Here is a 16661-nt window from a genome sequence, read left to right on the forward strand (position 1 = left end):
TTTTTTTTTTTTTTTTTTTTTTGCTTTACGCGGGCCTCTCACTGTTGCGGCCTCTCCCGTTGCAGAGCACAGGCTCCGGACGCGCAGGCTCAGCGGCCATGGCTCACGGGCCCAGCCGCTCCGCGGCATGTAGGATCTTCCTGGACCGGGGCACGAACACGTGTCCCCTGTATCGGCAGGCGGACTCTCAACCACTGCGCCACCGGGGAAGCCCAAGAGTTATACGTTTATAGAAAGAAGGAAGCACATGCATTGCCAGGATTTTTGCTAGAGATGGTTCATACATTATTCTCTTTAATCCTCGCAGGAACCAGCAAAAGTAGGCTGTAATGTCTCTCTTTCTCTCTCTCTTTTTGAGCTTTAGTACATGAAGATCCTTACACTCAAAAAGATTAACTAACCTAAGTACAAAAGTCCAAAACCCAAACTCCTTTCAACATACAAGAATCCATTCCAACAACTAATGTTCTTAAAACACTATTGAGTTACAATGAGTTCTGCATACAGTGAGTGTGCAGTTCACATACATTGTCCTCTTAAGTGTTTCCCAGACCCCTCTTGAGCTACTTTTTGCTGTGCTCACTTTGCAGGTGAAAAAGCTGAAGCTCAAAAAAGTTACTTCTTATAGCCAATAAATAGCAGAGTTGGAATTCAAATGCAGAATTCAAATGACACACCATGTCAAACTCTGCCCAGGACACTGCCACTGCCACTGAAATCTGAGACACATTCCTCTTCACCCACAGGAAGCGTTTCTATTTGCATAATGGCCTCACAGACGAAACAAAGCTTGCTGCCTAAAGACAGACTAGGGGGTTTGCGTGCTCAGACTTTGAAAACCTAAATCTAAAAGTGATGGCTAACACCATTATCTTTAAAACAAACAAACAAACAAACAAAAACCCTTAGGTACAATTATGGATGGCAGCTCCGGAGAGCATTGTTAAAGGAAACCTTTGGCATCCATCCCTGTATAAGTCAGTGTTGTGCTAAGAACAGAACCAATAGGATGTATATATTTCTCTCCATAGATAGATAGACGGATAGATATACATTCTTTGTCTCTCTCTCTGTACATATATACACACACTCTCTCTGTTTCTCTCTATATACATAAATATATAATAAATATATTACTGTATATTATATATTATCTCCTTTAATCCTCACAAGAACCTGAAAAATTAGGCTATAATGTCTCTCTCTCTTTTTGATCTTTATCAGGATCCTTTAGCAAGATCAATAGAGAGAATTTATATATAGAAAGATCTCCTTTAACCCTCACAAGGATATCAATATGTCTATATATCTACATGTATCTATCTAGATAGATGGGGTGTAGATTTATTATAAGGATAAATGTGATTATGTGATTATGGAGGCTGCATGGAAGTCCCAAGATCTGCAGTCAGTAAGATGGAGACTCAGGAGAGCTGGGGGTGTAGGTTCCAGTCAGAGTACAAGGCTGGCATCTCAGTGCCAGCAGTCAGGTAGGCAGAATTCCCTCTTACTCCACCCTTTTTCCTATTCAGGTCTTTAACTGATTGGATGAGGCTCACCCTTATTGTGGAGGGCAATCTGCTTTCCTCAGTCTACCTATTCAAATGGAATCTCATCCAGAGACACCCTCACAGACACACCCAAACTAATGTTGATCACATGTCTGGGCACCCTGTGGCCTAGTCCAGTGAACACATAAAATTAACCATCACATTACCTAACCAATGACATTGGCATTAAGAAAGATAATGGAGATCTTCCACCACATACACCTCATTGCTGTCTTATGAGAGGCAGGGTAACTGGGCAAACATTATATTCGTAAAGTTTAGATGTTTGCACCAAGCCCATAACTTCTCTTTCTCTCCCACTCTTACTATTTGCTCTCTTCACACATCTCCTATATTAAGCTGCTCCATAATTCCACTTGGCAACACTTGTCTGTCAACTGAAATAAAAATGCACACATAAAAACTGTGAGTTAGGTTTTATTTGGGGTCCTTACTGAGGAGTGTAGCCCAGAGACAGCCTCGCAGACAGCCCTGAGGAACAGCTTGGAAGAGATAAGGGAGGAGCCAAGATAAATAGAATTTTTTTTTTTTTTGCTGGAAAAAACATGTAGTCAAACATCAAAAATACTACTGCTGATCACAAAGAACAGACATCTCAAGTTAATGATTTTAGTGCTTTTTTATGTACGGGAAGACGTAAGAATCTGAAGTTTTTCCTTAGATATGCATCTTAACTATCATTTGAAATTTGAAAGTTTTGAAATTTTTGAAATTTGAAAATTTTCCTTAGATATGTATCTTAACTGTCTAAGGGCCGGTATATCCAAAGCACAAAATGCATCCTGTTTTTCTCCAACCTGAATTCCTCTCAGGGCAACTACAGTGGCTAATGGCTTGAACCTTGTAGAACTGGAATTGCAGGCAACATTTTTTTTCCTTTACATGTCCATCTGAAAATAAGTTTCACTAACAAAAGTTAGCAATGTATGGAAGTGCAAGGGGCTGGGACACAGAAGGCTTGAGTTTGGATTACAGCTTTGCATCATACTAACTAACATAAGATTGAACTATATAAATGTATAAATATTCAGCTTTTTAAAATATAGGAAATGTCAAGTTCATGTGGTTTAATATAATAATGATAGAGTAAGGGGGTGATACTTATTATCTCATGTAGCTCTCACAAAGCTATTGTGAAATAGGTTTCTCATCACCTGCATTTTACTGATGAAGAGAAAGCTTCAGAGGGTTTGACCAAGGCCACAAAGCTATTGTGTGACTGAACTGAGATTCTAACCAGGTCTCCCTGTTTCCAGAGCCAACACTCTTCTAGGCTTCACTTCCCATTTATACTGTGAGTCACATAAGCATTCTAGGTCTCAGGCATCATCTCTTCTATTTATCCTACGCAAGAAGGAACTTGGGGTTTTCTTTTTTCCACCAGTATTAACAAAGGAGTAAAACCATAAAAATTGACAGAATTCATAAGTAATGGAATAAAGATTTAAAAAAAGTCAGGCAGACAACTAAAAGAATAAAAATAAAGAGTAAAGTCTAGCTACATGCAATAAGCATAGGGTATTACTCGTGAAAGTAATAACGATTAATAAAAACGTGTGATGCCATCTGTACTCAAGAGTCATTAAGTTATAGTATTTCTCAGTGAAAAGAACTGTCTCTTTATCAATGACTACAGGATATGAATTGTGATAAACAACACAGAGAAATAATGGATTCCTTTCTAGATTGTTAGTTAGCTCTGCGTTTTACTCAGATTGCATACTTTCTTGTCTATGTAGGAGATGGGGCTAAGGACAAAGCTTCCCCCTCTCCTGTCTTGAAGAAGGAATTTTGCAAAGCAATGCGTGTAACATAGACCCTCAGCCTCAATGGGGGACAGTATCCTTCCCGGAATGCAAGGCTTAGGTGATCCCAATGAAGGCCTGCCTCTGCCTAGGCCAGTCTGTGGGTCCCTCCACTTGGGCTTGGCACTAACACTTCCCAATCCCATGTCTGCCACAGCCGAGACAAAGCACCATAAATAATATATGTACTCCTCTCTTTGTACCCCTAGACCCTCTTCCAGGGCTGCCCAACGCGGCAGCTGCACTAAGAAGATGATACTTGATACACATATCGGCAAGGGGGTCTAGGGGTTGTGGCTGTCACAAGTACTAGAGATAGGACCCGGTAAGGCAGGCAAGGGTTCCCAAAGATGGTGGGCGAAATGAGAGACATGGAAAAACATTTTTTTTTCACAGTAAGAAACACCATGATCAGCCTGTGAAGGCCGCTTCTGCCTGACATGCCTCCCTAACCCCAGGCAGCTCTCTGGAGGGAAAGGGCAGAGAGCCATTCATGGGTCTCAAACCACATAAAATGGAATCTGCTCTCCATCCTGGATCAACTCCTAACATCCAGGATCAATTGTCTATAGGTGGGAGATAGTCATTCTTTAGGTGAAGAAACAGAGTAATCATTAATAATATCTATCTTTAAATAAGATTCTATTTGTCTCCTGCCTGGAAACCAGAAGCAAGAGGAACACAGCTTTGACAGGGAGTCGTCATGGAACTTAGAGTCGAACTTCTTGGATGTTCTTATTCTTTTTCCATTTCTCTCATGCATCTGCTCACTCTGTAATGCAATAAGGAAACCACCACAGGGGTTAAAAATACAGCAGAACAATAGAAGTGTGCAAAGTGGCAGGCTTACGTCAAGCTAAATTCAACCAAACCAAGTCAAGTTAATGCAGTTCAACCAATGTGTGTTGAACAGTGCACCAACCACCTGCTTAGAGCAAATGTACAGAACTAACGGTGAGATGGCGGGGCAAGGGCAGTAGGGATGCACAGGAGGGAGGATGGGAAAGTTTTCACAGAGGGGGTCCTATTTGTACTAGGTAAGTTGGGCAACATGATACAGAGAGTTTGGGAAGGGCATTCTAAGAAGTGGTTACCTTGACATGAATGAAGATGCTGAGTCCAGGAAATGGCAAGTATCTTGGCATCAGTGGTCAGGAAGGCACTGGGGAAAGAGACGGGACAGAGAATGTGGCCAGAAAGGTAGACTGGTCCAGACTGCATAGGTCTTGAGTGCCAAGCAAAGGAGCTTTAATTTCATCTTGTGGATGTGCACTATTATGGGAATTGTCTCAGAAAATCAGAGCTTGTCCATTGCTAAGCAGTGATTAAAGTGCTATCAGCAATGCTGCCTTGAGGAAACAACCATGGAATTTTCACCAAGTAAGTGGATGGTTCTGTTTACTCAGCACTGATTGGTGTGAGTGGACATACCATTGGTTATTATAGGTGTCATTCTTTTGTTTGAATGTTAGGGTTATTTCTTTGTTCACGTCTCTCAATGTTTTCTTAGTACCTAACAATTTCTAAAATTCTTGCCTAACTTAGCTATGCCAAGGGAATTCAGAAGAAAGTATATTTTTGTTCTTTATTGGCTGGAATTGTAAACTGTACTCAGGGAAATCGGGCATGGTGGTGACAAAGACATTAAATATTAGAACTCATGGAGGAAGGAGAAACTTGGGGGACCGAATCAGACTGCTTGGTCAGTTTCTCCTCCCTATCTAGAGTTTTCATTCATTCATTCACTAAATACATATTTATAAATATATTTCTTTTTATAATGTATATTATTTATACATATAATACATATTCAAAATACAAAATTTATTTAAAATATTTATATACTAGGCATCCTCTTCTCCACAAAAATTTTGTGGTCCTCTGTTTTCTTTAAATGAGAATCACACTGAGAACTGAAACCATCTATAACGCACAGCTTACTGTCTATGTCTACGTTAACATGAATTTACTTTATTCATCAGCCTACTCCTCCAGGAGATTCTTGCCCAGGAAAATTAAAATTGAAGATAACATTATTGTTCATGTCAGGACAATAAAAGACCCATCAACTCTTAATTAATACACAACATTAAATGACAGTTTATACCCTGAAAATCTTTAAATCCTATCCTCAAAACCTTTACCTTTCTGGATCCACCAATTCTAGTCTATTACATCCTGATTCTTCCCCAGTTCTAATCAAGCTCCACCTCTGCCCCCTCCTCCTTCAAAAGACCAGACTTCAAAAGTCTCAATAAGGGACTTCCCTGGTGGTCCAGTGGTTAAGAATCAGTCTTGCAATGCAGGGGATGCCGGTTCGAACTAAGATCCCACATGCCATGGGGCAACTAAGCCTGCGCACCACAACTAGAGAGCCCATGTGCCACAACTACAGAGCCCACGTGCTCTGGAGCCATCACGACAACTAGAGCCAAAACGAAAGATCCCACGTGCCGCAACTAAGACCTGATGCAGCCAAAAGATAAACAAATAAATATATTTTTTTAAAAGTCTCAATAAATATTCCAACTTTGCCTGTCCCCCCTGAGATGCTAATGAGACTCCATAGAGGCAGCATTCTCCCTTACCTCAGTCAGGTCAGCATCCTCTTATCAGCAGGTTGTTTTGGTCTTATTTTGGGAACCTAGCATTCCAAAGAAGCCTTTCTCTTAAATTAGTAGAAATATGAATGTTTGAGCTGGAAAAGTGTATGTGGGAAAAGGTTTTAAGCGATTGATTGATGTGCAGCCTTGCCTAGAAATCAGATCGCAATAGTAGGAAAAATCAGATGACTAGGTAAAAAAAAGAATTTGAGAGATGCATGGAAATTGTTAGCAACAAATGAGAAGAAGCAAAAGGAGTGTAGGAAGTTAGATCCTTTTGGAAAATGATTAGACAACTTCATCTTTTACTAAACAAATATTGTGATTATCTAATTATTAAGAATAAGCTGTGGACTAGGCCATAAACTTGGATTGTTTTGAGAATAATCTAAATATTATAGCAGTACTAAAAAGTAGAGAAATGGAATTTGTTTTGTTATTGGGCTTTTGTAATATGGTACCACAAGAGCAAATGTTTAGACTGGTCAGTTTAATACTTTCAGTGGAAATAAGCTTTTATTGTTTGTAAATTAGCACAACATTTTCATCTCAATCTGCTAGAGGTTTAACACATATTGTGTAAGTACATGTTTTTACAAATTTATAAAAATATAAATTTTGTCATGCATAAACAAGTGCATTCTTGTAAATATGATCTGAAAATTTTTAGTGTTGTGGAAACATGTAAGTTTAAATTTAGCTTAAAAATTTTAGTACAAGATGGAGTGTTCTTCAGTTGTAATTTAACTTTGTATTTATCCCAACACGTTCACAGAATAATTGTAATAAAGTTTATGTGGAACTGAGGAAACAGGGAAAATTACTTGTAAATTGAAAATCCACTTTGCTTTTAGATTTGTGAATCAAGAAATTACTTTTTGGACAACTTCAAATTTAAATTTCCTCATAAATGTGTCAACTTTGACATGACCCAGTTGTAACATTTTTTCTAGATAGTTTCTTTACAGGTGAATCATTTGAATTTATAACAGCCAATGATATGATGCTGTCAAGAGGATTGAACTTCTGGTTGAAGGTTGATACATCTCGATTGTGGCAAAATCAATCAATCAATCAACAATCCTTTTATATTTTGGTGAATTCACATGTGGATGCTTTCTTCCAAAGTATTGATAGAATCCTCTCAGTCCTGCACTGAAAGAGGAGAGCTGGCTTATTCATGTAGTATTATTTGTTTGATAAAGTGGGTTGATGTTATTAGGCAATAAAAGGGTTAAAATGTGGCTGGTATGTGCAAGATGTTTTTAGGGGGTTCCTGAAGCCAAAACTATTTCATAGTACTTCTAAGACAGCATTTTCCTTTTTGACTGTCATTCTCTTACAAGCATACAGTGGAGTTTTCAGAGGTTACATGGCATGCAATATTGCAACAGAGTTAAATGCAGAAGATATGAGAATTTGGCTGTCTTCTCTTAAACCACACATTAAAGAGTTTGTAAAAATGCAAAATAATGCCAGTCTTCTCACTCAATTTTTGTATTTGAAAATAGTCATTTTTGCCTAAAAATATGTTATTTGTATAATATGTCATGGTTTTATTATTGTTATTTTTAATGAACTAATACATCAAGATTTCTTAATTTTCTCAGTTTTAATTTCTAACATAGCAAATATTAGTTAATATAGCACACATTAAACTAAAGCCCTTCAGGGTCCTCAATAATTTTTAAGCATATAAAGGGGTCCTGAAACCAAAAAGTTTGAGAACTACAGCCACAAAGTTCTGCTACTGTTCCCCATTCAATGAGGAATCATTTCCGGCATCCCACACGGTTGGCCACCCAACCCAAGAAAAGATGACGAGTTCAGAGGTTTGGGAGGTAGCTTGCCAGTTTGTTGGACAATCATAACGTCATAATGTCTCTATTTTGTGCCCCATTGAACTCCTGAAAATATCTTCTTTTTGGTCTTAGTGCTTGCAGTCATAAAAGTTTCATATTGTATGATAGTTCTTCAATTTCTGAAGACAGTATCATCTCTTGGCCAGTTTATTCTCCAAGCATATTATTCCTATTTCTTTAGTGTATTCTCTGTCTGACATGATTTCTAACCTTCTCATCAGCACACTTCAGTTTTTTATGGTCTCAGCACACATAGGAAGAAAAGAGAATTTCTCTGGAAAGGGATCTTACCAGAGCCAAGTGTAATGAGGCAATAGCTTTCTTGATTGGTCATTCTATTTTTTTATACTATTATTTTTCTTACTGAATTGCTGGTAGCCAATCGTTATCTCTTTTTATTATGAATTTCTCCAAGAATTAGGTCCCTCTATCTCTCCTATTCTGTGTTTGTGCAATAGAGTCTTTAAACCCTAACCCTGATTCAAACATCATTGTGCTGGGTTTGGTCCCAAGTTTTAGCAGAGCACATTTTTTATCTTCCCTTAGATGAAAAATGGCAAAACTTTATTCCATTATTAATCTTCTTCCATTCTTGGAATAAGGAATTGGAATATGAAACTTTAAAGCAAGTAAACCAGCAAAAAACTGATGTTGTATTAGAAATAGAAAAGTTAAATAATATTGATAATTATGACCTACCTATTCAGTGGCTGTGGAAAGGGTAAAAACTGGAGTGGGGAGCAGTTTCACATCTTTTTAGGATTACCCGAAATAATCTTATCTTTTAGGCAAATTGCCTGAAATGACTGTACCAGGAAAAAGTGCGTTACTGGCTTTTATCTCCAAAGGGAATGTTAAACAAATCATCTTACTTCACCCTCCTTCCTAGATCTAATTTTAAGCACTGAATGTACTGTGTATTTATAGTTATCTTGACCCCCAGATGAATTTGTCTAACAGGAATTATTAAATTAACCTTTGAATCTCATTGGCTTTGTTGTGGGGCAAGTGAAAGTTATTTGGCACTCACCTGTCAAAGGCAAAGTGTACAAACCCTTCAGAGTGTCTCGCAAGGGCCAGGTAGGAGAGCATAACCCTGTCTGTTCCATTCAGGTGACTTTAATAACTCAACTTAATAACTCAAGCTTTTAAGTTGAAAATCCAAAATCAATATCTATAGTATCAACTTAAAGAAAAATGCACATGAGAGTTGTGAATTTAAGTTTTATTCAGGGACTTACTGAGGACTATAGCCCAGGAGACAGCTTCTAGTAGCTCTGAGGGAACTGCTCCAAAGAGGTAGGGGAGAAGTCAGTTTATATATGAATTTTTTTCACTAGGAAATACATGCAGTCAAGTATATATCTTGGTAAAAGATCACAAAGAACAGATATCTCAAGTTAAGGATTTTAGTGCTTTTCTATGTATAGGAAGATGCAAGAATCTGGGGTCATTGAGATTCTTCCTGAGATACAACCAACTAAGGGCCTGTTTATCCAAAGCACAGAGGCCCTCATCCAGTGCTTCTTCCTCTCAGGGTGCACTGTCTGGCAATTGCAGTGGGTTACAATTTAACCCTTGTAGAACTGGTGGGTTAAAGCTGGCGTGTTTTAACTGGTGGGTTAAAACAACACTCTTCGGTGTGTGTTTTTTTTTTGTTCACAATAGTAACATTCAACACAACTTTTAACAAAGCTAGCTAGTGTGCTATACTCTTCACATTTGGATAAATTGCTCTGAAGAACAATCTCAAATTAAAACTAACATTGGTAAATTTCAGTGAACATGAAACCTTTTTTAACAGTTGCATTGAGGGCTTTCCCTGGTGGTCCAGTGGTTAAGAATCCGCCTTCCAATTCAGGGGACACGGGTTCAATCTCTGATGGGGGAACTAAGATCCCACATGCCCCCAGGGCAACTAAGCCTGTGTGCCGAACTAGAGAAAAGCCTGTGGCTGCAACGAAGATCCCACCTGCTGCAACTAAGACCCAATGCAGCCCAAAAAAAAAAAAAAAAGTTGCATTGAGACTGTGTAGGTTAAAAATGTATACTTTAAATCCTAAAGCTACCACTAAAAAATAAAGCAAAGAGTTTTAACTAATAATCTCATGAAAGAGATAGACTGAAATCATAAAAGATACTCAGTTCATCTAAAAGATACAGAAAAAGAAAAAAGAGAACAAAGAACAGCTGAGACAAATAGACAATAAATAGCAATGTAACAGATTTAAACCTAACTACCTCAATGATCACATTAAATGAAAATGGTCTAAACACCCCCGTTAAAAGGCAAAGACCATCAGATTGGATAAAAAGCACAATACAACTATATACTGTTTATAAGAAGCATTTTAATTATAAGGAAGCAATTAAGTGAGAAGAAAAAGGGTGAGAATTATATTCCATGCTAACACTAATCAAAAGAAAGCTTGAGGGACTATATTAACATCAAACAAACTTACCTTCAGAGCAGATGATATTTCATGGATAAAGAAGGTTATTTCATAATGATAAAGAGGTCAATTAATCAGGAAGGTATAACAACACTGAGCTTTTATGTACCCAATAATAGACCTTTAAAATATATGCAGCAAAAACTGATAGAACTGAAAAGAAAACAAATCTGCAACTATACGAGATTTCAATATTCCTTTTGTAATAATTGATAGAACAAGTAGTCAGAAAATCAGTAAGGATATATAAAACTTGAACAACACAATCAACTTGATCAAATAAAAATTTATAGAATACCCCACCCAACAACAGGAGAATATATATTCTTTTAAATGCATATGGAATATTTACCAAGATAAACAGTAATCTTGTCCATAAAACAGGTCTCAATAAATTTAGAAGTATTCAAGTCATACAAAGTATGTTCTATGACCAAACGAGAATTAAGCAGGCTCATGAAAAGATGCTTAACATTGCTGATCATCAGGGAAATGCAAACAAAAACCACAATGAGATATCACCTCACACCTGTCAGAATGGCTATCATCAAAAAGGACACAAATAATAAATGTTGGTGAGGATGTGGAGAAAAGGGAGCTCTCCTACATTGTTGGTGGGAATGTAGCTACTGTGAAAAAAAGTATGGAGGTTTCTCAAAAAAACTAAAAATAGTAACTACCATATGCCCCAGCAATTCTACTCCTGAGCATATATCCAAAAGAAACAAAAACACCAATTCGAAAAAATACATGTACCCCAATGTTCATAGCAGCAGTATTTACAATTGCCAAGGTATGGAAGTGACATAAATGTCCTTCAACAGATGAATGGATAAAGAAGATATGGCATATATATATATACAATGGAATATTACTCAGCCATAAAAAGGAATGAAAATTTGTCATTTGCAGCAACATGGATGAACCTGGAGGGTATTATGCTAAGTGAAATAAGTCAGACAGAGAAAGACAAGTATCATATGGTATCACTTATATGTGGAATCTTAAAAATACAACAAACTAGTGAATAAAACAAAAAAGAAGCACACTCACAGATATAGAGAACAAACTAGTGGTTACCAGTGGGGCAAAGGGAGGGGGAGGGACAACATAGGTGTAGGGGGAAAAAGGGTTATTATGGGATTTTATGGAATCATGTATGTGAAACTTTTGAAAATTGTGAAGCACTATAGAATTTAAAGATTCTTTCATTCAATTAAAAAAATTTTTTAAATTAAAAAAAACCCTCACAACATAACCAGTCCCGCAAACCAATGCCTTACTCTTTTTTTTTGAACTAAAGGGTGGAATTTAATCTTTTTCTTTTTTATATTTTTTTATACAGCAGGTTCTTATTAGTCATCAATTTTATACACATCAGTGTATACATGTCAATCCCAATCACCCTACTCATCACACTCCCACACCCCCCGCCGCTTTCCCTGCTTGGTGTCCATATGTTTGTTCTCTACATCTGTGTCTCAATTTCTGCTCTGCAAACTAGTTCATCTGTACCATTTTTCTAGGTTCCACATATATGTGTTAATATATGATATTTGTTTTTCTCTTTCTGACTTACTTCACTCTGTATGAGTCTCTAGATCCATCCACGCCTCAACAAATGACCCAATTTCGTTCCTTTTTATGGCTGAGTAATACTCCATTGTATATATGTATCATATCTTCTTTATCCATTCATCTGTCGATGGGCATTTAGGTTGCTTCCATGACCTGGCTATTGTAAATAGTGCTGCAATGAACATTGGGGTGAATGTGTCTTTTTGAATTGTGGTTTCCTCTGGGTATATGCCCAGTGAGGGATTGCTGGGTCATATGGTAATTCTACTTTTAGTTTTTCTTTTTTTGTTTTTTTTTTTGCTGTAGGCGGACCTCTCACCGTTGTGGCCTCTCCCGTTGTGGAGCACAGGCTCCAGACGCGCAGGCTCAGCAGCCACGGCTCACGGGCCCAGCTGCTCCGCGGCATGTGGGATCCCCCCGGACCAGAGCACGAACCCGTGTCCCCTGCATTGGCAGGTGGACTCTCAACCACTGCACCACCAGGGAAGCCCTACTTTTAGTTTTTTAAGGAACCTCCATACTGTTCTCCATAGCGGCTGTATCAATTTACATTCCCACCAACAGGGCAAGAGGGTTCCCTTTTCTCCACACCCTCTCCAGCATTTGTTGTTTGTAGATTTTCTGATGATGCCCATTCTAACCGGTGTGAGGTGATACCTCATTGTAGTTTTGATTTGCATTTCTCTAATAATTAGTGATGTTGAGCAGCTTTTCATGTGCTTCTTGGCCATCTGGATGTCTTCTTTGGAGAAATGTCTATTTAGGTCTTCTGCCCATTTTTGGATTGGGTTGTTTGTTTCTTTAATATTGAGCTGCATGAGCTGTTTATATATTTTGAAGATTAATCCTTTGTCCATTGATTCATTTGCAAATATTTTCTCCCATTCTGAGGGTTGTCTTTTCGTCTTGTTTATGGTTTCCTTTGCTGTGCAAAAGCTTTGAAGTTTCATTAGGTCCCATTTGTTTATTTTTGTTTTTATTTCCATTACTCTAGGAGGTGGATCAAAAAATCTCTTGCTGTGATTTATGTCAAAGAGTGTTCTTCCTATGTTTTCCTCTAAGAGTTTTATAGTGTCTGGTCTTACATTTAGGTCTCGAATCCATTTTGAGTTTATTTTTGTGTATGGTGTTAGGGAGTGTTCTAATTTCATTCTTTTACATGTAGCTGTCCAGTTTTCCCAGCACCACTTATTGAAGAGACTGTCTTTTCTCCATTGTATATCCTTTCCTCCTTTGTCATAGATTAGTTGACCATGGGTGTGTGAGTTTATCTCTGGGCTTTCTATGCTGTTCCATTGATCTATATTTCTGTTTTTGTGCCAGTACCATATTGTCTTGATTACTGTAGCTTTGTTGTAGAGTCTGAAGTCAGGGAGTCTGATTACTCCAGCTCCATTTTTTTCCCTCAAGACTGCTTCGGCTATTAGGGGTCTTTTGTGTCTCCATACAAATTTTAAGATTTTTTTGTTTTAGTTCCATAAAAAATGCCACTGGTACTTTGATAGGGATTGCACTGAATCTGTAGATTGCTTTGGGTAGTATAGTCATTTTCACAATATTGATTCTTCCAATCCAAGAACATTTATTTACATGACACTGCAAGATATGAAATTCCACATGGAAATAAGAAACCCATTGAGAGGAGAAGCTTCATACAGTATGTACAGTTTGGAACTGTTCAAGTAGAGTTTCGTTGTAAAAAGTGCTACAATGACAAACCGCATTTAAAAAGAGTTCTTAGTAGAGAAACAGTGGGACAAACTTATACCAAACATAGTACACAACAACTTTTTGTGTGTGTGTGTGTGTGTGTGTGTGTGTGTGTGTGTGGTACGTGGGCCTCTCACTGTTGTGGCCTCTCCCATTGCGGAGCACAGGTTCCGGGCGCGCAGGTTCAGCGGCCATGGCTCACGGGCCCAGCCGCTCCGCGGCATGTGGGATCTTCCCAGACCGGGGCACGAACCCGCGTCCCCTGCATCGGCAGGCGGACTCTCAACCACTGTGCCACCAGGGAAGCCCCATAACAACAACTTTATGCCTCAGATGTGCAATCTAAAAGTTGAAGGTCCCAGCAGTGCCATCCTGAACTTGGAATGTAATACTCTCTTAGCCCATGAAATACAACTTTCCTGATCCCCAGACAAAAGCAAATCCTACTCTCCTCTTCCTTCAACTCAACACAGAAAGGCATTTACTCTTAGAATTGTTAAAATTTGTCTAATAACCTTAGGGTTTGTTTAAGCTCTTGATTTGCCTTGGTAAACTATCATACATATTGTATGCCTGGCTGGGCTTTTGGAAGCATGCTCCCTGAATAATACAATTTCTTTCTCCTTTTATTTTCACACCCAAATATTCTCTAAGAGTCACAGATTTGTTGTTCAGGTGTGCTTTTTTCTTCTTTAGTACAGTGTTATCTTTCTATTAAGTGTGCTTTCTTACAAGAACACACATCCTTCATTTACCAAATTCCGATTCATTTGTATTAAACTACCTAGTTCTCATTCCTATGTTTACTCCATGCAATATTGTTTTGGGGGCATCTGAGGTCCTAAGTAGGGTGGCTAATTCATCTTGGTTTACCTGGGACTTTTCCGATTTTAAAACTGAAAGTCCTGGGACTTCCCTGGTGGTGCAGTGGTTAAGACCCTGCCTGCCAATGCAGGGGACACAGGTCCGACCCCTGGTCCAGGAAGATCCCACATGCCGTGGAGCAACTAAGCCCGTGTGCCACAATTACTGAGCCTGCGCTCTAGAGCCTTCGAGCAGCAACTACTGAGCCCACGTGCCACAACTACTGAAGCCCACGTGCCTAGAGCCTATGCTCCACAACAAGAGAAGCCACCACAATGAGAAGCCCATTCACCGCAACGAAGAGTAGCCCCAGCTCACCGCAACTAGAAAAAGCCTGTGCGCAGCAACAAAAATCCAATGCAGCCAAAAATAAATAAATAAAATTTTAAAAAACAAAAAAACCTGAAAGTCCTGTGATCAGGAACTCTCCATGGTCCCAGGCAAACAGAGATAGTTTGGACACTTTAGTAAGAATTATTCCTGACAAGTGACCTTATCATATTTATTTAAGAAGTTTAAGCTCACCTCTCCTTTGCTGCCTCTTGTCATGTTTTTTTCATTGGATCCAATTTTACCGAGTTTCCTTCCTTTCCAAACTCTAAGCATCATAATCTATTAGAGTTGCAAGGAAACAGATATTGTCCGGTCAAACTCATTGATCTACAGGTGATCAAACTAAGCCTAGAGAGAAGTGAGCAGCTAAATTTACACCTCTGAAATCCTGTGGCAGTTATGCCTTACAACCATAGTATCTATAATAGTCACCGTGGCTAATACTTCTATGTCCTCAAGCCTTCCTGCTTGGTGGAGACAACTTGTCCTTTAAGATTAAACAAAAGCTTTCTCAGATTCAGATCCCATCTAATGACAAGTACCTGGCGTCTCTCCCAACGTCCCCAGGATTCTTGGTGTTCTCTGTTTTGCTGGGACCTCTAGGTCAGTCCCTGGCTCTGCTGATTTTCTGATGCTGGACATGTGCTCACCTTCTATGTGGGGTGTTCTTTTCCACACAGTGTTGCTGTGGCTCCACTGCTTGGGACTTCAGCAGTTGTGGGCCTACTTTCCCTTCCAGTGTCCTTCCTTCCAAAGTCGTCATCATTGTGTTGACCAGGTCACTCTATGGCCATGCTCACCGAGGGTCCTCTTCCTGCCATCGCTAAAATCCTTATTGTGCTTTCCCTTTTAGTGTCTTTTTTTTTGGCCATGCTGCGTGGCATGCCGGATTGGCATGTGGGATCTTAGTTCCCCAACCAGGGATTGAACCTGTGCCCCCTACATTGGGAGCGCAGAGTCTTAACTGCTGGACTGCCAGGGAAGTCCCCCTTTTAGTTTCTTAAAATGATTTTTCTTTAGCTCATCCTTCAGTGTCAGACAAGCACATCTCTTCTAAAACTTGGAGTTAGTGTTGTTGGTCCAGATGGAGGACAACTCGAGAGTACATTTCTCCCACCCCAGTCATTCTTTTAATACATAATCAAGTCAGCGTCCCTAAGCCTTGACACCTCAACTTGCTTCTACCCCAGGAAAGTTCCCTGCCCACCCCATACACTGCCCTTCAAAAGTGAGGCCTGGTCTTTCCTTCTCTTTTTACACCTGATTATTGGTTCCAAAATGTCCCCTTATGGCTTTATCCAGCAAATGGATCATAACCCCACGCAGAGGCTCTTGAGGCCCCCTCAGCATTTACCTGGGTCCCCACAGGTGCAGACCATGCTTTCTCAGGATCCCACTGCATTTAATGATCTCTAATAATATCTATAATAATTCCCAAGACCCAGCTTAGTTGCACCGATAACAATTTTCACGGTGTTACTATAAGAATAAAGCGATTTCTACCCCAAGCCCTAATCTAGTTTTGCTCATATAATTTATGTGATTATATGCTGAAGAGAGATGCTAGAATTACAGAAACACCCTGCACTGATTATTTGCTTACTCTTCTGAGGGAGCAGGGATGAGCTGCTTCTTTATCCTACAGTAGACAAAGGACTGTTTTCATTTCTCGACTCTTTTCTGTTAACCTATATCAGTTTTTGGATAATAAGAAACTATGCTCAGGCCTCTCAGACTGGGCCTACCCTGACCCGGGGAGCAGACTCGGTGGGCTGCAGAGGGCTGCTGGGGAGGACACTTCCTCTTCCCTGTGCCCTTATCACTCAGAGCCGGCTTCGGCTCAAGCTTTGAACCTTTATTCTACACCTCAAACAATCCCCCA

The 16661-nt window shown here is 39.2% G+C and overlaps 1 long non-coding RNA gene across 1 annotated transcript in view; it reads right to left on the reverse strand.

The window, feature by feature from the left end:
* Positions 1–16661, reverse strand: part of LOC114901529 — a 55239-nt gene that overhangs the window by 6746 nt on the left and 31832 nt on the right. The window contains exon 5 of the long non-coding RNA XR_003795217.1: positions 4471–4538. This is a non-coding gene — a long non-coding RNA (uncharacterized LOC114901529). The remainder of the gene's footprint in view (positions 1–4470; positions 4539–16661) is intronic.

This window comes from Monodon monoceros, unplaced genomic scaffold (genome assembly GCF_005190385.1).
Source record: "Monodon monoceros isolate NGI ecotype Baffin Bay Population unplaced genomic scaffold, NGI_Narwhal_1 Super_Scaffold_2, whole genome shotgun sequence".
In the NCBI taxonomy this organism is placed as follows: domain Eukaryota; kingdom Metazoa; phylum Chordata; class Mammalia; order Artiodactyla; family Monodontidae; genus Monodon; species Monodon monoceros.